Source organism: Pelobates fuscus, chromosome 7 (genome assembly GCF_036172605.1).
Source record: "Pelobates fuscus isolate aPelFus1 chromosome 7, aPelFus1.pri, whole genome shotgun sequence".
Taxonomy (NCBI): domain Eukaryota; kingdom Metazoa; phylum Chordata; class Amphibia; order Anura; family Pelobatidae; genus Pelobates; species Pelobates fuscus.
This window is the reverse complement of record NC_086323.1, coordinates 199,067,394-199,090,651: the sequence shown is the minus strand read 5'-3', so window position 1 is coordinate 199,090,651 and position 23,258 is coordinate 199,067,394. Positions and strand designations below refer to the sequence as shown.

General features: G+C 39.1%; 1 protein-coding gene across 1 annotated transcript in view; it reads left to right on the top strand.

Annotated features, from left to right (window-relative positions):
• The first annotated feature begins 664 nt into the window (after positions 1-664).
• The window catches only part of LOC134568457 (oocyte zinc finger protein XlCOF7.1-like), a 42,465-nt gene continuing 19,871 nt past the window's right edge, over positions 665-23,258 (top strand). The window contains exon 1 of the mRNA XM_063427059.1: positions 665-769. The gene's annotated coding sequence lies outside the window, so the exon portion shown is untranslated. The remainder of the gene's footprint in view (positions 770-23,258) is intronic.

The window sequence follows — 23,258 nt, the reverse complement described above, 5'->3', positions numbered from 1 at the left end:
AAGACGAAAAAATTGAATAAATGGTGTGCGTAAATATGGGATTTTTTGGGGTTTTGTTTCAATTACTGAGTTTCGTTTTAAAAAAAAAAAGAAAATATATCAAAAGTGGGAGAGATGGCATTCTTTTCATGTGAATAACATGTTTATTTTGTATTTTTCTTTAGGTTTGTGAAGATAAATTTTATTGGTGGGTGGAGAGGTAATAGAGGATAAGTGATGGGTATTGGTAAGGTAGGGTGGTGGGTTAGGTGGTTTAATGTAGAATGAAAATAATGTAAATATTGTAGAAATGTAAATATTGTAGAAAAGTAAATGAAATTTGTATTACTATGTTGGGGGTAAGTATGAATGGATGGATGACTGCGCTATATGAGGTTGGGGTAAGTAATTTGCTGTGCCTTTTTTGGTGTGTTGGGTGGTGGGTTGTGGTGGTGTTTAAGGGGAGGTGGAGGGGCTTTGCTGTGGTTTTGCTGTGATGTAAATATTTATAAAATTTTATTGAAAAGAATCATGAGGATGTTATCCGAGAGATTCCTTGAACTTTATCTGGAGGAAATGCTCTTTGACGGAATGGTTCAAGAAAAAAAAAAAAAAAAGTGTGCAAGGCATGCTGGGTTGGATACACCCCCTAGATTTGCTCTCTCTTCCCAGTGTGTGTATGGAGTTCGGCCATGTTGGGTGTATGTTACAGCAGGAATGTGTATATCAACAAAGGGATCGAACATAATATGTGACTTGTGATCAATAAATCCTGGCTGATTAATAGACGGTATGTTATTGTAAGTCAGCTATCATCAAACATAACAGGTACTCGGTATCATTATACAGAGCGACATGTTTATTATCAGTGTATAGATACTCAGTATTATTATACAGAGCGACATGTTTATTACATAGGCGTGCGCAGCCTATTGCATTAGGGTGTGCACCCTAAAGCACAAACACACGCCGCATGTATATGTATATATATATATATATATATATATATATATATATATATATATATATATATACACACACACACACATATATACATACACAGCTGTGTGTGTGTGTGTGCTGTTAGTGTGCTGTGTGAGGGTGGTGTGTGTAAGGGTGCTGCTGTTTGTGTGATGTGTGTGGGTGTCTTGTATTTCTGAGGGGGCTGTTTGTGTGTGTGTGTTTGCGAGGGTGTTGTTAGTGTGCTGTGTGTGAGGGTGTTGTGTGTTTGTAAAGGTGCTGTGTGTGTTTGTGAGGGTGCGGTTAGTGTACTGTGTGTGTGAGGGTGCTGTATGTGTACTGTATGTGTGTGGGTGCTGTTTGGGTGCTGTGTGTGTGAGGGTGCTGTGTGTGCTGTTTGTGTGAGAGTGCTGTATGTCTGTAGGTGCTTTTTGTGTGTGGGTGCCATATGTGTGTGTGTGTGCTGTATGTTTGGACAGATTGTGGAGGTGGGGGCAGATTAGTAAATATCCCCCCTCCCTTCTTACCTTATGTAGGGAGGGGGGATCCTTGCTGCCATGTGCCATCCCTGGTGGTCCAGTGGAGAGTGAACTCTAGCCTGCGGGGCTAGAGTTAACTCTCGTGAGATCTGAGCGTTGCCGCGGCAACGCTCAGATCTCGCCAGAGGAACCTGGCGGAGCTGCTGTCTAGAGCTCCCCGGGTCCTCTTCTGCCTCCCTTCATGCTGCTGTGGGCCGGTGAGGTAGATCATTGATCTCCCCGCCGGCCCATGGAGGCTTAGAGCAGAGCTGACACTCAGCGCCGGTTCTGCGTGAGCCGACAGTGGAGAATAAAGTCCTGGGGAATAAAGTGTGGGAACCAAGATTCCCACCCCCCCAAAAAATAATATACACTCCAGTGTGTGTATGTATATGTGTGTGTGTGTGTGTGTGTGTGTGTGTGTGTGTGTGTATATATATATATATATATATATATATATATATATACACACTGACACGCATACTCAAACACACACACATACACTCACAGACACACACACACTCATACATTCATAGACACACACATTCACAGACACACATATTCACATACACTGCCACACATTTACAGACACACATTCACAGATACACATACACACATACACTCACACACACACATTCACAGACACACACACACACACACACACACACACACACAAACAGACACACACACACACACAAACAGACACACACACACAAACAGACACACACACACAGACACACACACAAACACAGTCACAGACACACACACACAGTCACAGACACACACACACATTCACACACCCAAATTATTATTTTTTTAATTAAAAAAATGTCCACCCAGCCTCCCTACCTGGAGTGCTGGCGTGGACTTGTCCCTGGGGTCCAGTGGGTCGGGCGGCTCTCTCCATATCAGCCGCGGCGAGGGCTACAGCAGACAGCCCGCGCGGCGAGAGGGAGCAGAGAGCACACAGCTCACTCGCCGCGGCTGATATGGAGAGAGCCGACCGGGGGGGGGGGGGTTGTTCCATAACCTCTTGCCCCCCCCCCTCCCATCCATGACAGGGGGGGCATGGGGGGAGGAAGGGTGGCGCTGAGTGCCTGCAGGCACCCCGTGTGCACGCCTATGGTTTATTATCAGCGTATAGATACTCAGTATTATTATACAGTGCGACATGTTTATTATCAGCGTATTGATACTCAGTATTATTATACAGAGCGACATGTTTATTATCAGCGTATAGATACTCAGTATTATTATACAGAGTGACATGTTTATTATCAGCGTATAGATACTCAATATTATTATACAGAGCGACATGTTTATTATCAGCGTATAGATACTCAGTATTATTATACAGACCGACATGTTTATTATCAGTGTCTAGATACTCGATATCATTATACAGAGCGACATGTTTATTATCTGCGTATAGATACTCAGAATTATTATACAGAGCCACATGTTTATTATCTGCATATAGATACTCAGTATCAATATACAGAGCAACATGTTTATTATCAGCGTATAGATACTCGGTATCATTATACAGAGCCACATGTTTATTATCAGTGTATAGATACTCAGTATTATTATACAGAGCGACATGTTTATTATCAGTGTATAGATACTCAGTATTATTATACATAGCTACAGTTTTATTATCAGATTATAGGTACTCAGTATTATTATACAGAGCAACATGTTTATTATCAGCGTATAGATACTCGGTATTATTATACAGAGCGACGTGTTTATTACCAGTGTATAGATACTCGGTATTATTATACAGAGCGACATGTTTATTCTCAGTGTATAGATACTCAGTATTATTATACATAGCTACAGTTTTATTATCAGATTATAGGTACTCAGTATTATTATACAGAGCAACATGTTTATTATCAGCGTATAGATACTCGGTATTATTATACAGAGCGACGAATTTATTACCAGTGTATAGATACTCGGTATTATTATACAGAGCGACATGTTTATTCTCAGTGTATAGATACTCAGAATCATTATACAGAGCGACGTGTTTGTTATCAGTGTATAGATACTCATGATTATTATACAGCGACATGTTTATTATCAGCGTATAGATACTCGGTATTATTATACAGAGCGACGTGTTTATTATCAGTGTATAGATACTCAGTATTATTATACAGAGCGACATGTTTATTATCAGTGTATAGATACTCCGTATTATTATACAGAGTGACATGTTTATTATCAGCGTATAGATACTCCGTATTATTATACAGAGTGACATGTTTATTATCAGCGTATAGATACTCGGTATCATTATACAGAGCGACATGTTTATTATCAGCGTATAGATACTCAGTGCTATTATACAGAGCAACATGTTTATTATCAACGTATAGATACTCAGTATTATTATACATAGCTACAGTTTTATTATCAGATTATAGGTACTCAGTATTATTATACAGAGTGTGGTGGAATCTCGGTAAAAATAAATTTAGTAGGCCGAGATTACCACGTGGCATGTGTACGTGCATATGCTGACGTATCGATCAGTTGGTTGCACGAGGCAAGATACGATCAGTAGTGTACGGAGCATGTGCAAGAATACAGGATATAGTATTCCCCTCCTCCATTGTGTTGGACAAGCCATGCGGTCAAGCAGGAAGTTAATTCTTATTTGTGTTGATTGGTTAAGAGAATGTGCGGGTGGAGCTTAATATGGGAGGAGTTATGTGCCTATATAAGGAGCCTGCACTATTGTCCGGGGCTCAGAACTTGCTGTATTTTTGGTGACATTAGTCCCTCTGAGTCCCGATCGGTGATCCAATAAAGAATCTCTTCCTTCCTGAAGAAACCTGTGTCCATCTCTCTGTGCTTCGCTTCCGTCAGTTTCTCCTGTATCATTTGGTGCATTGGCCGGGAAACTCATCGTTCAACGGTAGCTGAGAGGCAGAGGCGTGAGACGGTCTATCTTTGCCCACGTTCTCTACCGCTGCACCCCTGAACTTCTGCGTGGACCTCCCTTCGTCTCGGCGCCACTGGTCTGTTGTCCAGGAGATCATCGGCCTCTACGTAAGAAGTGCTGGGGTGTCCCCATCGATGAGTGTGAACTCAGGTTCAGGAACGAGGAGGTAAGACAACTGCTGTTTTAGACGGCAGACCCACTAGGGGTATACCGATTGTGCGGTAGGCCCATAAGGGGTTTGAATTGTGTATGGAATCTGCCCCCTCTGTCGGAGGGAAGGAGCGAAGGCGCACCGCTCGATCGAACGCTCTTTAGTCAGACCGTTTGATTTTGTTAGTCAGGCGGGGTTCTGGTGTAAATAGCCCTAGCCGGACACCGGTGTCTTGTCTAGACTAGCATTCTAGGGTGTATATTTTGTTCGCTAGGTCGGAGGGACCGGGAGACTAAGCGGCGTCTGTGTAAATTCGGTTCGCTAGCTCTCAACCTATCTTGGCTAAGTGGGAAGGCGTGTAAATTTGGAACCCACTAGATTTTTGATAGTTATCGACTAAGAGGCGTCTGTGTAAATTCGGTCCTCTAGCTCGCTATATGTGGTGCTTGGGCAGTGTGGCTAACCAAAACGGATGTAGATAGTTTTAGGTAGTCCATTCAAGGTACTGGCCAATAGTTTAGTTGGGAATTGTAAATGTGTTAAAGATTGTTTAGTAAAGTGTATATCTTGTTAGATAGCGCGAGCTCAGCCGTCTAGCGAGAGTGTTAATAGTGTGTTGCTGTATCATAGTGCACGGTACCATAACCCTGTATATTTACTGACACTGTATATAAGTACTAATCACTGTCGTCCATTGCATGTTTAACACCATAACCACTAATAATTGTATTATAGACGGGTAATTCATATATAGAGAATTATAGCGTGGGTGACTGTATAGTTTCGCCAAAGGGCATAATATTGATTATCTAGTGACTGGTGTAACAGCTGTGCGTGTACGGGAATTCCCTGAGTGTTTATTGTGTTATTGTGTACGTTTCACTTGGTAACCGTACCACGTGGTGCTGTTGCCAGAGGAAACGGGTGTGACTGTTGAAAAGTGCGTGTGCATAGTATTCGTTGTCAACGACGTTCCATTGATAAGTATGGGCGCGTCGGAGTCAACGATTCCGGATCCCTTAGGTTGTATGGTGAAGAATTTTAAAAAGGGATTCAAAACTTGTGATTTTGGGGTTAAAATGTCTCCTGTACGTTTGGTCACTTTGTGTACTAGGGAGTGGCCTACTTTGGTTGCGGAATGGCCGCCACGTGGCAGTTTGGATCCAACTCTGGTACAGCGCTTACACGTGGCTGTATCAGGTAGGCCTGAACTTTACGGGCAGTTTCCTTATATTGATTGTTGGAGACAGGCCGTAAATGACTCGCCAAAATGGATTCAGACATGCCACGAGGAGCAATGTCGCCTCATGGTGGCTAGGACTTGTTTGTCCACTAGGACTGGTGTTAGGCCCATTTTGGACACGCCCCCTGAGTCCGAGATCCCTTTGCCGCCCCTTTACTTTCCTTTAAGAGGAAGTGACGCAAATGCAGGAAGTCCTGCACCCCTCCCCTCATTGCCCTCATCCACTTCCGCTTCCTCCTCCAGTACAGAATCCACCCCCTCTCGTACTAAATCTCCCCTTCAGGAACCAGAACCAACCCCCATTAGATCTGAATATCCTGATTTGGCGCCACTTCAGACTTCCGGTCAAGCTTCTTCTAGCTCGGCTTGAAGTGTTTTATTTACTACCTTTTCCCAAAACCAACCTCCCCCATCCTCATGCCTTATTACCCCCCGACCGGAACCTCTAACTGACGCCCCTCTACGTAGCCCCATACTAACCCGACAACTGACCGGTACCCAACAATTAAAACATTATCAGATGCCTCTACGTCTGAATCCCGGGTCAGCCTATATCGATGCCGCAGGTCAAATGGCACATGCTGACCCAGTCTTCGTATATGTCCCGTTCACGACAACCGATCTCTTAAATTGGAAGACCCACAATTCCTCGTATACTGAGAAACCACAAGCTATGACCGATCTGTTCACCTCAATAGTTCAGACACATAACCCAACATGGGCTGATTGCCAGCAGTTATTAATGACTTTGTTTAACAATGAGGAAAGGACAAGGATTAATCAAGCGGCCATTAAAGCGCTAGAGGATAGAGCCCGTGCTTTGAATCAAGCCAATCCAGCAGCATGGGCCGCAACACATTATCCTAACACCGATCCCGACTGGAATGTAAATGGTGCTGATATGGTTCAACTCAGAGCCTATAGGGACGCTATAATTGCTGGCATGAAAGCCGGAGGAAAGAAAGCCATTAATATGTCGAAGACAGTTGAGGTGATTCAGAAAAGTGATGAAGCGCCCAGTGTCTTTTATGACCGATTATTGGAGGCATACCGCTTGTATACCCCCTTTAATCCGGAAGACGCAGATAATTCCCGAATGGTGAACTCCGCCTTTGTCAGCCAAGCTTACGGAGATATTAAGCGCAAGCTACAGAAGTTAGAAGGGTTTGCAGGTATGTCAATCACCCAACTAATGGAGGTAGCGAATAAAGTATATATGAACAGGGAAACAGAAAGTAAGAAAGAGGAAGAGCGCAAGATGCGTAGAAAGGCAGATATGTTAGCGGTAGCGATCACAGGCGTAGATAGACGGGGCCCAGATAGAGGCGATAGTAAGTGGAATGAGGAACCTTTAAGTAGAAATCAGTGCGCATACTGTAGGGAAGAAGGGCATTGGAGAAATGAGTGTCCGCGAAGAGAACAGTATGAGAGAGACAGACCTAGGACAGGTTATGGAAACTTTAGAGGCAGAGCGAGAGGTAGAGGAGGCCCCGGAGGGAGTAATGGTAATAGAGGGAGCAAAGGGAACAGAGGAAGTGTTAGGGAAGATAGGTATTTTCCAGCAGCGCAAAGGTCCCGCGATAGAGAAGGTAGGGACTTTGTAGGATTGGCTGACACGGTCATGGAGGACTATTGATACCGACCGGGCTCCATCCCCCTTGGTCGAAAAAGGAGTGCGTTCATGATCGACACTGGTGCTGAACATTCGGTGGTGACTAACCTAGTTGCTCCTCCATCTGGAAGGACTATTACTGTGATAGGAGCAACTGGAAGAAGTGCTGAAAAACCGGTTCTTAAAAGTCGACTCTGTACATTGGGAGGCCACGTAGTAAAACATCAATTCCTTTATATGCCTGAATGTCCAGTCCAATTGCTGGGACGTGATATGCTATCTAAATTACAAGCGCAGATTACGATCCTACCAAATGGAACAACATCCTTAAAGTTTAATGGACCTTCAGGTATTATGACATTATCCGTACCAAAGGAAGAAGAGTGGCGACTTTATACAGCGTTGACTAGCCAAAACCCTAGGAGTGATGAATCCTTATTCAACATACCAGGAGTTTGGGCAGAGAACAACCCACCAGGACTGGCCCGCAATATTCCACCTATTAAAATTGAACTAAAACTTGGGGTTTATCCAGTGAGCCTAAGACAATACCACATCCCGCAGAAGGCTAAGAAGAACATCCAATCTTATCTGGATAAGTTCATACGGTATGATATCCTAAAATTCTGTACTTCCCCCTGGAACACCCCATTGCTGCCTGTTCAAAAGCCCGGTACAGATGAGTATCGACCTGTGCAGGACTTGAGAGCAGTCAATGATGCGGTTGTTAGTATACATCCAGTTGTACCCAATCCATATAACCTGCTTGCTTTAATTCCGGGCGGGGCTACTTACTTTACAGTCTTAGATCTCAAAGATGCCTTCTTTTGCCTCCGAATTGCCGCAGAAAGTCAATGTATCTTCGCTTTCCAATGGGAAAACGCTGTAACGGGCTCAAAACGCCAAATGACCTGGACAAGACTGCCCCAAGGGTTTAAAAATTCACCTACCCTATTTGGTTCAGCTCTAAGTCAAGATCTACTGGATTTCGAGTCCATCCCAGGAGAGTGTGTATTGTTACAATATGTAGATGACTTGTTGATAGCAGCAGTTACAAAGGAAATATGTCAGCAAGCAACGCACGATCTACTACACATTCTCTGGAAGGCAGGATACAAGGTGTCTAGAAAGAAGGCTCAGTTGTGTTTGCCAACTGTCAAATATCTGGGATTCCATATCTCTGAAGGTCAAAGAATTATGGGGCCAGAGAGAAAAGAAGCTGTGTGCCAAATACCGATACCCAAGAATAGAAGACAAGTGCGAGAATTCTTGGGGGCAGCAGGCTTCTGTAGGATATGGATTCCCAGCTACGCGATACTGGCAAAACCTCTGTATGCAGCTATCAAAGGTACAGAGCACGACCCCTTCTTATGGACTCAAGAACAGCAAACGGCATTTGAAGATGTGAAAAAGGCTTTGATGAGTGCCCCAGCATTAGGTCTACCTGATCACACACGACCATTCTACCTGTATGTACATGAGCAAAGAAGAATGGCTGTGGGAGTATTGACACAGTACTTGGGATCATGGCAAAGACCTGTTGCCTACATGTCTAAGCAACTGGATGCAGTGGCCAGCGGACTTCCACCTTGTCTAAGAGCCGTAGCTGCAGCCGCCCTGCTAGTAGCTGAAGCCGATAAACTCACTCTGGGTCAAGAACTTTATGTACGAGTCCCACATGCAGTACAGACGTTGTTGGATTACAAAGGAAATCATTGGTTTAGTAACAGCCGTATGACCAAGTATCAAGCAATGTTGTGTGAAAACCCAAGAGTGCATTTAGAGACTGTAAACACCTTAAATCCAGCTACCCTTTTGCCACAACCTACTGAAAGTCAACATGATTGTTTGGAAGTAATGGATGAAGTATTTTCAAGTAGACCAGATCTTCGTGATTTTCCCATCCAGAACCCCGATGTTCAATATTATACCGACGGCAGTAGTTATGTGAAAGAAGGGATCCGCTATGCAGGATATGCAGTAACAACAATAGACAAGGTGATAGAAGCTCGGCCACTAGCAAAAGGAACATCAGCACAAAAGGCAGAATTGATAGCACTGACACGAGCGTTACAATTGGCTGAAGGTTTAAGAGTGAACATCTACACGGACTCCAAGTATGCGTTTTTAACCACTCATGCCCACGGAGCTTTGTATAAAGAAAGAGGACTATTGAATTCAGAAGGCAAAGAAATCAAGTATGCAGCTGAAATCCTACAACTATTGGAAGCAGTGTGGGAGCCGAAAGAAGTCGGTATTATTCATTGTCGAGCGCATCTGAGAGGAGATGGTGATGTGATCAAAGGAAATCGGATGGCAGATAGTGCAGCTAAGCGTGCCGCTGAATCGGGAAGACAGGAGTATGTGGGGCATATAGCTGCTCTTATACCAACTCCACTGTCTCAATGGACTCCAGTTTATACAGCTCAAGAAGAGGAGTGGTTAAAGACTGAACCTGGAAAGTATTTGGAGAACAAATGGTATCAGTTAGAAGATGGAAGAATAGTCATTCCAGCATCACTAGCGGTAGAAATTGTCCAAAACTATCACAACGGGACACATTCTGGGAGACAGCACAGAAGAATCTCTCAGAAAACATTTCTACATACCAAGATTGTCCAACTTGACTCAGGCCATTGTACGAAGATGTGTAACGTGTGCTAAAAATAATGCAAGACAAGGACCAGTAAAGCCACCAGGAGTCCAGTTTATGGGGGGACTCCCCATGTCCGATCTACAAATAGACTATACAGTGATGCCTAAATCGGGTGGACATCGTTACCTGCTGGTAATTGTGTGCACCTATTCAGGCTGGGTAGAAGCATGTCCTACTCGTACAGAGAAAGCAGGAGAAGTTGTGAGATTCCTGCTACGAGAAATAATACCTCGATATGGACTACCCTGCTCTATAGGATCGGACAATGGTCCAGCTTTTGTTCATCAGTGCCTACAACAACTGACTCATATGCTTGGTATAAAGTGGAGGCTTCATACGGCATATAGACCCCAGAGTTCTGGTAAGGTAGAGAGAATGAATAGAACTATCAAGAATCAGTTGGCTAAAATGTGTCAGGAAACCCAACTTAAGTGGAACGTTCTCTTACCCATAGCTCTATTGCGAATCCGCTGTACCCCTACCAGAAGGATGGGCCTCTCTCCTTTTGAAATCATGTATGGGCGACCACCTCCCGTACTTGGTAACTTAAGGGGGGATTTGAGTCAGTTGGGAGAAGGAATTACCCGGCAGCAGGTTGTAGAGTTGGGTAAGACTATGGAGGAGGTACAGAAATGGGTACAAGATAGATTACCTGTGAATATTTATCCCCCAGTTCATAGTTACCACCCAGGAGATCAAGTGTGGATTAAAGAGTGGAATAATGTACCGTTAGGGCCCAAGTGGAGAGGTCCTTATGTTGTTCTTTTGTCTACCCCTACAGCGATAAAAGTAGCCGAAGTGACTCCGTGGATACATCACTCCAGGGTTAAACCAGCAGCAGTCGATTCTTGGCAAGTTACAGCAGATCCAGAGAATCCCTGCAAGATCCGGTTGAAACGCACGACTCAGTCGGAGTAACGAGGAACTTTGTGGATTACAAATTTTATTGTTACAGAGATTTGGTGAAGTGAGTGTTTAGACGGCCATAATAAAGCCTGTCCGCTCACCGACGTATAGTGTATAAGCCAGGAAAGTCTCGAAGGGACTCCTGTGAAGACGAGCAGAACTCCATTCCCTGCAGCCCTTACACCCTGGAAGCTGAGGTGCCTTCGCACGGACGAAGACTGAGGATGACGACGAAAGATGTGTTCTTAATAATGTTTATTTATGTGTGTTTTTATATTCAGGAAGGTAGAGGTACCGACACTCCTAGCTGTGAGGTATGCATTAAGACTACAAGAACAGGTAACCATATTTCCCAAACCCTAATTTGGCATTCACAATACGAGTGTAAAGGAGATGTATCAAGATGTAGATACCTAAATATAGAATATAGTGTGTGCCATTTAGGAGTAGGAGAACCTAAGTGCTTCAGTCCGGAGTATCAACCTCGTACAATTTGGTTGACTCTCAGGAATGGAGATCCTCAGGGGACCCTAATTAATAAGACGTTGTTAGAATCCGTACATTCTTCGGGTGTTCTGCTATTTGATGCATGTAAGGCGATATCAAGTGGTAGAAAGCCGTGGAATGTATGTGGGGATCTTAGATGGGAGAGGACGTATGGGTCTAATGATAAATATATTTGTCCCAGTAATAAAAATAAATATGTGAGTCCTAGATGCCCAAATAGAGATTATAACTTTTGCCCATATTGGTCTTGTGTGGGGTGGGCAACTTGGGGACAGACAGTAGACAAGGACATGATAGTGACTAAGTTGCCTACCAGCCCATATTGTAAGTCTATGGAATGCAATCCAGTCCATATACTTATAAATAACCCCGACAAGTTCTTAGACAAGTATGGTAAATTATTTGGGTTTCAAATATATGGGACGGGTTTAGATCCTGGGACAGTATTGTTTATAGGGATAGAGACTGATACGGTATCCTCCCAAACTCATCAAGTATACCATTCCTTTTATGAAGAGATGAGTATAGATAATAAGATCCCCCATAATGCTAAAAACCTGTTCATTGATTTAGCCGAAAGTATTGCCGGTAGTCTTAATGTTACCAACTGCTATGTGTGTGGAGGTACTAACATGGGAGACCAATGGCCTTGGGAAGCAAAGGAGGTAATGTCCGGTTCTGAGGCAGTTGACCAATTAATATCTACACAAGCCGATTATCATATGAGTGTTAGAGGTAAATCTGAGTGGAGATTAAAGACCTCCATCATAGGTTATGTTTGCATAGCAAGGAAAGGAATGATGTATAATACTTCTGTAGCAGAATTAACTTGTCTAGGGCAAAAAGCTTATGATGATGATACAAAGAATACAACTTGGTGGTCGGCTTCAAATGTCTCAGAACCATCTAACCCGTTTGCTAGATACGCCAATTTAAAGGATGTGTGGTTTGACCTATCCATCATATCTACCTGGAGAGCCCCAGCAAATTTGTACTGGATCTGTGGTAAGAAAGCCTATTCGGAGTTGCCACAGGACTGGGAAGGGGCATGTGTGTTGGGTATGCTCAAACCATCCTTCTTCTTGTTACCTATTGAAACAGGTGAGACTTTAGGTGTTAAAGTGTATGATGTGAATCATAGGAAGAAAAGGGGACCCATAGAGATAGGCGCCTGGGAAGATAATGAATCCCCAGCGTATTATAGATTATTATGGGCCAGCCACGTGGGCAGAAGATGGTACCTTTGGTTATAGAACCCCTATTTATATGCTCAACCGTATTATACGATTACAGGCGGTGGTTGAGATTATTACTAACGAGACATCACAAGCGCTCAATCTTCTAGCGAAGCATAATACCAGGATGAGGACAGCAGTCTACCAAAATAGATTAGCCTTGGATTACCTTTTGGCAGTAGAGGGAGGTGTATGTGGGAAGTTTAACCTGAGCAATTGCTGTCTTCAAATAGATGACGAAGGGCAAGCAATAGCTGAGCTTACTAGCCATATGGTTAAACTAGCGCATGTGCCTACTCAGGTATGGAAAGGGTATAATCCAAGTAGTTGGTTTGGTAGCTGGTATGAGTGGTTTGGAGGGCTTAAGGCAGTGGTAGGTGGAGTCCTACTGATTTTAATGTTGTGTCTACTCCTGCCGTGTCTTATACCCTTAGTAGTTAGGTCTGTGCAAAGCCTGATAGAAAATATAGCAGAGAGAAAGGCTGCTGCACAGATAATGGCAATTTATAAATATGAGGCTCTAGATCAGGGAGAACCAATGCAGGAAGATGAGTGTTGAAGATTTGGTCTGGTCTGGTCTGGTTCAAGGTAACTTGTGGTGTATGCAAACTAAGGTTAAGTGATGCCTCAAGTAATTGTGAAATATCAAGAGGCATCAAAGGGGGGAATGTGGTGGAATCTCGGTAAAAATAAATTTAGTAGGCCGAGATTACCACGTGGCATGTGTACGTGCATATGCTGACGTATCGATCAGTTGGTTGCACAAGGCAAGATAAGATCAGTAGTGTACGGAGCATGTGCAAGAATACAGGATATAGTATTCCCCTCCTCCATTGTGTTGGACAAGCCATGCGGTCACGCAGGAAGTTAATTCTTATTTGTGTTGATTGGTTAAGAGAATGTGCGGGTGGAGCTTAATATGGGAGGAGTTATGTGCCTATATAAGGAGCCTGCACTATTGTCCGGGGCTCAGAACTTGCTGTATTTTTGGTGACATTAGTCCCTCTGAGTCCCGATCGGTGATCCAATAAAGAATCTCTTCCTTCCTGAAGATACCTGTGTCCATCTCTCTGTGCTTCGCTTCCGTCAGTTTCTCCGGTATCAAGAGCAACATGTTTATTATCAGTGTATAGATACTCAGTATTATTATACAGAGCAACATGTTTATTAGCAGTGTATAGATACTCGGTATCATTATACAGAGCGACATGTTTATTATCAGCGTATAGATACTCAGTATTATTATACAGAGCGACATGTTTATTATCAGCGTATAGATACTCAGTATTATTATACAGAGCGAGATGTTTATTATCTGTGTATATATACTCAGTATCATTATACAGAGCGACATGTTTATTATCAGTGTAAAGATACTCAGAATTATTATACAGAGCGACATGTTTATTATTAGTTTATAAATATTCAGAATTATTATGTGGGTACTGTGTTTTATACCAGCAGTCCCCTCTAAGGGAGCTTTGCACAATGCACAGTTTGTCCCTAGCCAGCTCCTGTAGTAAGTGTGCAAGGCATGCTGGGTTGGATACACCCCCTAGATTTGCTCTCTCTTCCCAGTGTGTGTATGGAGTTCGGCCATGTTGGGTGTATGTTACAGCAGGAATGTGTATATCAACAAAGGGATCGAACATAATGTGTGACTTGTGATCAATAAATCCAGGCTGATTAATAGACGGTATGTTACTGTAAGTCAGCTATCATCAAACATACCAGGTACTCGGTATCATTATACAGAGCGACATGTTTATTATCAGCGTATAGATACTCAGTATTATTATACAGAGCAACATGTTTATTATCACTGTATAGATACTCAGTATTATTATACAGAGCGACATGTTTATTATCAGCGTATAGATACTCAGTATTATTATACAGATCGACATGTTTATTATCACTGTATAGATACTCAGTATTATTATACAGAGCGACATGTTTATTATCAGCGTATAGATACTCAGAATTATTATACAGAGCGACATGTTTATTATCAGCGTATAGATACTCAGTATTATTATACAGATCGACATGTTTATTATCACTGTATAGATACTCAGTATTATTATACAGAGCGACATGTTTATTATCAGCGTATAGATACTCAGAATTATTATACAGAGCGACATGTTTATTATCAGCGTATAGATACTCAGTATTATTATACAGTGCGACATGTTTATTATCAGCATATAGATACTCATTATTATTATACAGAGTGACATGTTTATTATCAGCGTATAGATACTTAGTATTATTATACAGATCGACATGTTTATTATCAGTGTATAGATACTCAGTATTATTATACAGAGCGACATGTTTATTATCAGCGTATAGATACTCAGAATTATTATACAGAGCGACATGTTTATTATCAGCGTATAGATACTCAGAATTATTATACAGTGCGACATGTTTATTATCAGCATATAGATACTCATTATTATTATACAGAGTGACATGTTTATTATCAGCGTATAGATACTCAATATTATTATACAGAGCGACATGTTTATTATCAGCGTATAGATACTCAGTATTATTATACAGAGCGACATGTTTATTATTAGTGTATAGATACTCGATATCATTATACAGAGCGACATGTTTATTATCTGCGTATAGATACTCAGAATTATTATACAGAGCCACATGTTTATTATCTGCATATAGATACTCAGTATCAATATACAGAGCAACATGTTTATTATCAGCGTATAGATACTCGGTATCATTATACAGAGCCACATGTTTATTATCAGCGTATAGATACTCAGTATTATCATACAGAGTGACCTGTTTATTATCAGCGTATAGATACTCAGTATTATCATACAGAGCGACATGTTTATTATCAGCGTATAGATACTCGGTATCATTATACAGAGCCACATGTTATTATCAGTGTATAGATACTCGGTATTATTATACAGAGCGACCTGTTTATTATCAGCGTATAGATACTCAGTATTATCATACAGAGCGACATGTTTATTATCAGCGTATCGATACTCAGTATTATTATACAGAGCGACATGTTTATTATCAGTGTATAGATACTCAGTATTATTATACATAGCTACAGTTTTATTATCAGATTATAGGTACTCAGTATTATTATACAGAGCAACATGTTTATTATCAGTGTATAGATACTCATGATTATTATACAGCGACATGTTTGTTATCAGCGTATAGATACTCGGTATTATTATACAGAGCGACGTGTTTATTATCAGTGTATAGATACTCAGTATTATTATACAGAGCGACATGTTTATTATCAGCGTATAGATACTCAGTATTATTATACAGATCGACATGTTTATTATCACTGTATAGATACTCAGTATTATTATACAGATCGACATGTTTATTATCAGCGTATAGATACTCAGTATTATTATACAGAGCGACATGTTTATTATCAGCGTATAGATACTCAGAATTATTATACAGAGCGACATGTTTATTATCAGCGTATAGATACTCAGTATTATTATACAGTGCGACATGTTTATTATCAGCATATAGATACTCATTATTATTATACAGAGTGACATGTTTATTATCAGCGTATAGATACTCAGTATTATTATACAGATCGACATGTTTATTATCAGTGTATAGATACTCAGTATTATTATACAGAGCGACATGTTTATTATCAGCGTATAGATACTCAGAATTATTATACAGAGCGACATGTTTATTATCAGCGTATAGATACTCAGTATTATTATACAGTGCGACATGTTTATTATCAGCATATAGATACTCATTATTATTATTCAGAGTGACATGTTTATTATCAGCGTATAGATACTCAATATTATTATACAGAGCGACATGTTTATTATCAGCGTATAGATACTCAGTATTATTATACAGAGTGACATGTTTATTATCAGTGTATAGATACTCGATATCATTATACAGAGCGACATGTTTATTATCTGCGTATAGATACTCAGAATTATTATACAGAGCCACATGTTTATTATCTGCATATAGATACTCAGTATCAATATACAGAGCAACATGTGTATTATCAGCGTATAGATACTCGGTATCATTATACAGAGCCACATGTTTATTATCAGCGTATAGATACTCAGTATTATCATACAGAGTGACGTGTTTATTATCAGTGTATAGATACTCAGTATTATTATTTCAGAGCGACATGTTTATTATCAGCGTATAGATACTCAGTATTATCATACAGAGCGACATGTTTATTATCAGCGTATCGATACTCAGTATTATTATACAGAACGACATGTTTATTATCAGTGTATAGATACTCAGTATTATTATACAGAGCAACATGTTTATTATCAGTGTATAGATACTCATGATTATTATACAGCGACATGTTTATTATCAGCGTATAGATACTCGGTATTATTATACAGAGCGACGTGTTTATTATCATTGTATAGATACTCAGTATTATTATACAGAGCGACATGTTTATTATCAGCGTATAGATACTCCGTATTATTATACAGAGTGACATGTTTATTATCAGCGTATAGATACTCTGTATCATTATACAGAGCGACATGTTTATTATCAGTGTATAGATACTCAGTATTATTATACATAGCTACAGTTTTATTATCAGATTATAGGTACTCAGTATTATTATACAGAGCAACATGTTTATTATCAGTGTATAGATACTCATGATTATTATACAGCGACATGTTTGTTATCAGCGTATAGATACTTGGTATTATAATACAGAGCGACGTGTTTATTATCAGTGTATAGATACTCAGTATTATTATACAGAGCGACATGTTTATTATCAGCGTATAGATACTCAGTATTATTATACAGAGCGACATGTTTATTATCAGCGTATAGATACTCAGTATTATTATACAGATCGACATGTTTATTATCACTGTATAGATACTCAGTATTATTATACAGAGCGACATGTTTATTATCACTGTATAGATACTCAGTATTATTATACAGATCGACATGTTTATTATCACTGTATAGATACTCAGTATTATTATACAGAGCGACATGTTTATTATCAGCGTATAGATACTCAGAATTATTATACAGAGCGACATGTTTATTATCAGCGTATAGATACTCAGTATTATTATACAGTGCGACATGTTTATTATCAGCATATAGATACTCATTATTATTATACAGAGTGACATGTTTATTATCAGCGTATAGATACTCAGTATTATTATACAGATCGACATGTTTATTATCAGTGTACAGATACTCAGTATTATTATACAGAGCGACATGTTTATTATCAGCGTATAGATACTCAGAATTATTATACAGAGCGACATGTTTATTATCAGCGTATAGATACTCAGTATTATTATACAGTGCGACATGTTTATTATCAGCATATAGATACTCATTATTATTATACAGAGTGACATGTTTATTATCAGCGTATAGATACTCAATATTATTATACAGAGCGACATGTTTATTATCAGCGTATAGATACTCAGTATTATTATACAGAGCGACATGTTTATTATCAGCGTATAGATACTCAGAATCATTATACAGAGCGACATGTTTATTATCTGCGTATAGATACTCAGAATTATTATACAGAGCCACATGTTTATTATCTGCATATAGATACTCAGTATCAATATACAGAGCAACATGTTTATTATCAGCGTATAGATACTCGGTATCATTATACAGAGCCACATGTTTATTATCAGCGTATAGATACTCAGTATTATCATACAGAGTGACGTGTTTATTATCAGTGTATAGATACTCAGTATTATTATTTCAGAGCGACATGTTTATTATCAGCGTATAGATACTCAGTATTATCATACAGAGCGACATGTTTATTATCAGCGTATCGATACTCAGTATTATTATACAGAGCGACATGTTTATTATCAGCGTATCGATACTCAGTATTATTATACAGAACGACATGTTTATTATCAGTGTATAGATACTCAGTATTATTATACAGAGCAACATGTTTATTATCAGTGTATAGATACTCATGATTATTATACAGCGACATGTTTATTATCAGCGTATAGATACTCGGTATTATTATACAGAGCGACGTGTTTATTATCAGTGTATAGATACTCAGTATTATTATACAGAGCGACATGTTTATTATCAGCGTATAGATACTCTGTATCATTATACAGAGCGACATGTTTATTATCAGTGTATAGATACTCTGTATTATTATACAGAGTGACATGTTTATTATCAGCGAATAGATACTCAGTACTATTATACTGAGCAACATGTTTATTATCAGCGTATAGATACTCAGTATTATTATACAGAGCGACATGTTTATTATCAGTGTATAGATACTCAGTATTATTATACAGAGCAACATGTTTATTATCAGTGTATAGATACTCAGTATTATTATACATAGCTACAGTTTTATTATCAGATTATAGGTACTCAGTATTATTATACAGAGCAACATGTTTATTATCAGTGTATAGATACTCAGTATTATTATACAGAACAACATGTTTATTAGCAGTGTATAGATACTCGGATCATTATACAGAGCGACATGTTTATTATCAGCGTATAGATACTCAGTATTATTATACAGAGCGACATGTTTATTATCAGCGTATAGATACTCAGTATTATTATACAGAGCGACATGTTTATTATCAGTGTATAGATACTCAGTATTATTATACAGAGCGACATGTTTATTATCAGTGTATAGATACTCAGTATTATTATACAGAGCCACATGTTTATTATCAGCGTATTGATACTCAGTATTATAATACAGAGCGGCATGTTTATTATCAGTGTATAGATACTCCGTATTATTATAGAGAGCGACGTGTTTATTATTAGTGTATAGATACTCAGTATTATTATACAGAGCGACATGATTATTATCAGTGTATAGATACTCAGTATCATTATACAGAGCGACGTGTTTATTATCGGCGTATAGATATTCAGTATTATTATACAGCGACATGTTTATTATCAGCGTATAGATACTCAGTATTATTATACATAGCTACAGTTTTATTATCAGAATATAGGTACTCAGTATTATTATACAGAGCGTTATGTTTATTATCAGTGTATAGATACTCAGTATCATTATACAGAGCGACATGTTTATTTTCAGCGTGTAGATACTCAATATTATTATACAGAGCAACATGTTTATTATAAGTGTATAGATACTTGGTATTATTATACAGAGCGTTATGTTTATTATCAGTGTATAGATACTCGGTATCATTATACAGAGCAACATGTTTATTATCAGCGTATAGATACTCAGTATTATTATACAGAGCGACGTGTTTATTATCAGTGTATAGATACTCAGTATTATTATACAGAGCGACGTGTTTATTATCAGTGTATAGATACTCAGTATTATTATACAGAGCGACATGTTTATTATCGGCGTATAGATACTCAGTATTATTATACAGAGCTACATGTTTATTATCAGCGTATAGATACTCAGTATTATTATACTCAGAGACATGTTTATTATCAGCGTATAGATACTCAGAATTATTATACAGAGCGACATGTTTATTATCAGCGTATAGATACTCTGTATCATTATACAGAGCGACATGTTTATTATCAGTGTATAGATACTCGGTATTATTATACAGAGCAACATGTTTATTATCAGTGTATAGATACTCAGTATTATTATACAGAGCGACATGTTTATTATCAGTGTATAGATACTCCGTATTATTATACAGAGCAACATGTTTATTATCAGCGTATAGATACTTGGTATCATTATACAGAGCGACATGTTTATTATCAGCGTATAGATACTCAGTATTATTATACAGAGCGACATGTTTATTATCAGTGTATAGATACTCAGGATTATTATACAGTGCGACATGTTTATTATCAGCATATAGATACTCATTATTATTATACAGAGTGGCATGTTTATTATCAGCGTATAGATACTCAATATTATTATACAGAGCGACATGTTTATTATCAGCATATAGATACTCATTATTATTATACAGAGTGGCATGTTTATTATCAGCGTATAGATACTCGGTATTATTATACAGAGCCACATGTTTATTATCAGCGTATAGATACTTAGTATTATTATACAGAGCGACATGTTTATTATCAGCGTATAGATACTCAGTATTATTATACAGAGCGACATGTTTATTATCAGTGTATAGATACTCGATATCATTATACAGAGCGACATGTTTATTATCTGCGTATAGATACTCAGAATTATTATACAGAGCCACATGTTTATTATCAGCGTATAGATACTCAGTATTATCATACAGAGTGACGTGTTTATTATCAGTGTATAGATACTCAGTATTATTATACAGAGCGACATGTTTATTATCAGCGTATAGATACTCAGTATTATCATACAGAGCGACATGTTTATTATCAGCGTATAGATACTCAGTATTATTATACAGAGCGAGATGTTTATTATCAGCGTATAGATACTCAGTATTATTATACTGAGCGACATGTTTATTATCAGTGTATAGATACTCAGTATTATTATACAGAGCGACATGTTTATTATCAGTGTATAGATACTCGCCATCATTATATAGAGCGACATGTTTATTATCAGCGTATAGATACTCAGCTGTCACGTTTAAACATTTGTTATGAAGGAACACAACTGCAGATTTCTTATAGTTCGAATATTTATTAGAAAGTAATTGGTATTGACTTTAATTCCAATTTACAGGTACTGTAGCATTAAGTAATAAACGATAACTGAAGTCCACAATTATATGCACTGTAGCTTTAAGGAGTAAACGGTAACTGAAGTCCACAATTATATGCACTGCAGCTTTAAGGAGTAAACGATAACTGAAGTCCACAATTATATGCACTGTAGCTTTAAGGAGTAAACGATAACTGAAGTCCACAATTATATGCACTGTAGCTTTAAGGAGTAAACGGTAACTGAAGCAGCAAGAGTCCTTTAGTAGTATTAATTAATTAGATGATAAGAAGTTACAATAGCTGTTCCATAGACTTTAACTGAAGAAAGATAGATGCAGCTAACTGAGACAAGTATGAGTTGAAGTTAGCTGTAACGGGTTGGCTTTAACGAAGGACTTTGGAGACAGAAAATAACAGCTTTAGATGCAACGCTTATCAGAGAAGTTTTACTTAGCTTCCGGCACATAGAACACTGGTTCCCGAGATTTCCTCAGAGGCGGATTATCCTGCATGGATAGAGTTCAGCTTTAGCCGTGGATGAGGAAAGGTGAAGGGAACTTGAAGTCTTCCAGTCCGGTCCGGTAACAGAGGGCTTTCACAACGATGTTGCAGCCGGTTCGTGAGTACGGAACGTAGTTCATTAATCCAGCCTCGATCAGCTGGTGCGGTCAGATTAAGTAGGGAGACCGGGTCATGAAGAGGTGTGGCTAAGCTCCGTGGAACCAGGAAGTAAGGGGATATTATAATTAAGGCATGACATCAGCATTATTATACAGAGCGACACATTTATTATCAGTAGGGATCGACCGATATTGATTTTTTAGAGCCGATACCGATAAGCTGTGAACCTTCAGGCCGATAGCCGATAACTTGCCGTTATTCTGTACTTTTACCATTTTGAAAAAATAAACTCTTTCTAACGGTAAATGCACAAAATATACATGCCACATGTAGTGGATGAAGTGTATTTAGGCAGGGGAGCTGTGTGTGTAGTGGATGCAGTGTGTATTTGTGTAGTGTGTATAGTGAATGCAGTGAGTGTTTGTGTAGTGTGTGTGTGTATATATATATATATATATATATATATATATATATATATATATATATATATATATATATAGTGAATGCAGAGTGTGTGTTTGTAAAGTGAATGCAGAGTGTGTGTTTGTATAGTGTGTAAAGTGAATGCAGAGTGTGTGTTTGTGTAGTGTGTATAGTGAATGCAGAGTGTGTGTTTGTGTAGTGTGTGTATAGTGAATGCAGAGTGTGTGTTTGTGTAGTGTGTATAGTGAATGCAGAGTGTGTGTTTGTGTAGTGTGTGTATAGTGAATGCAGAGTGTGTGTTTGTGTAGTGTGTGTATAGTGAATGCAGAGTCTGTTTGTGTAGTGTGTGTATAGTGAATGTAGTGTGGGTAAAGTGAATGCAGTGTGTGTATATAATGTAGTGTGTGTATAGTGAATGTAGTGTGGGTAAAGTGAATGCAGTGTGTGTGTTTGTGTAGTGTGTGTATGTAATGCAGTGTGTGTTTGTGTAGAGTGTGTGTTTGTGTAGTGTGTATGTGTATGGAATGCAGTGTGTTTGTGTAGTGTGTATATATAATGCAGCGTGTGTTTGTGTAGTGTATGCATGTATGTAATGCAGTGTATGTGTTTGTGTAGTGTGTATATATAATGCAGTGTGTGTTTGTGTAGTGTATGCATGTATGTAATGCAGTGTATGTGTTTGTGTAGTGTGTATGTATGTAATGCAGTGT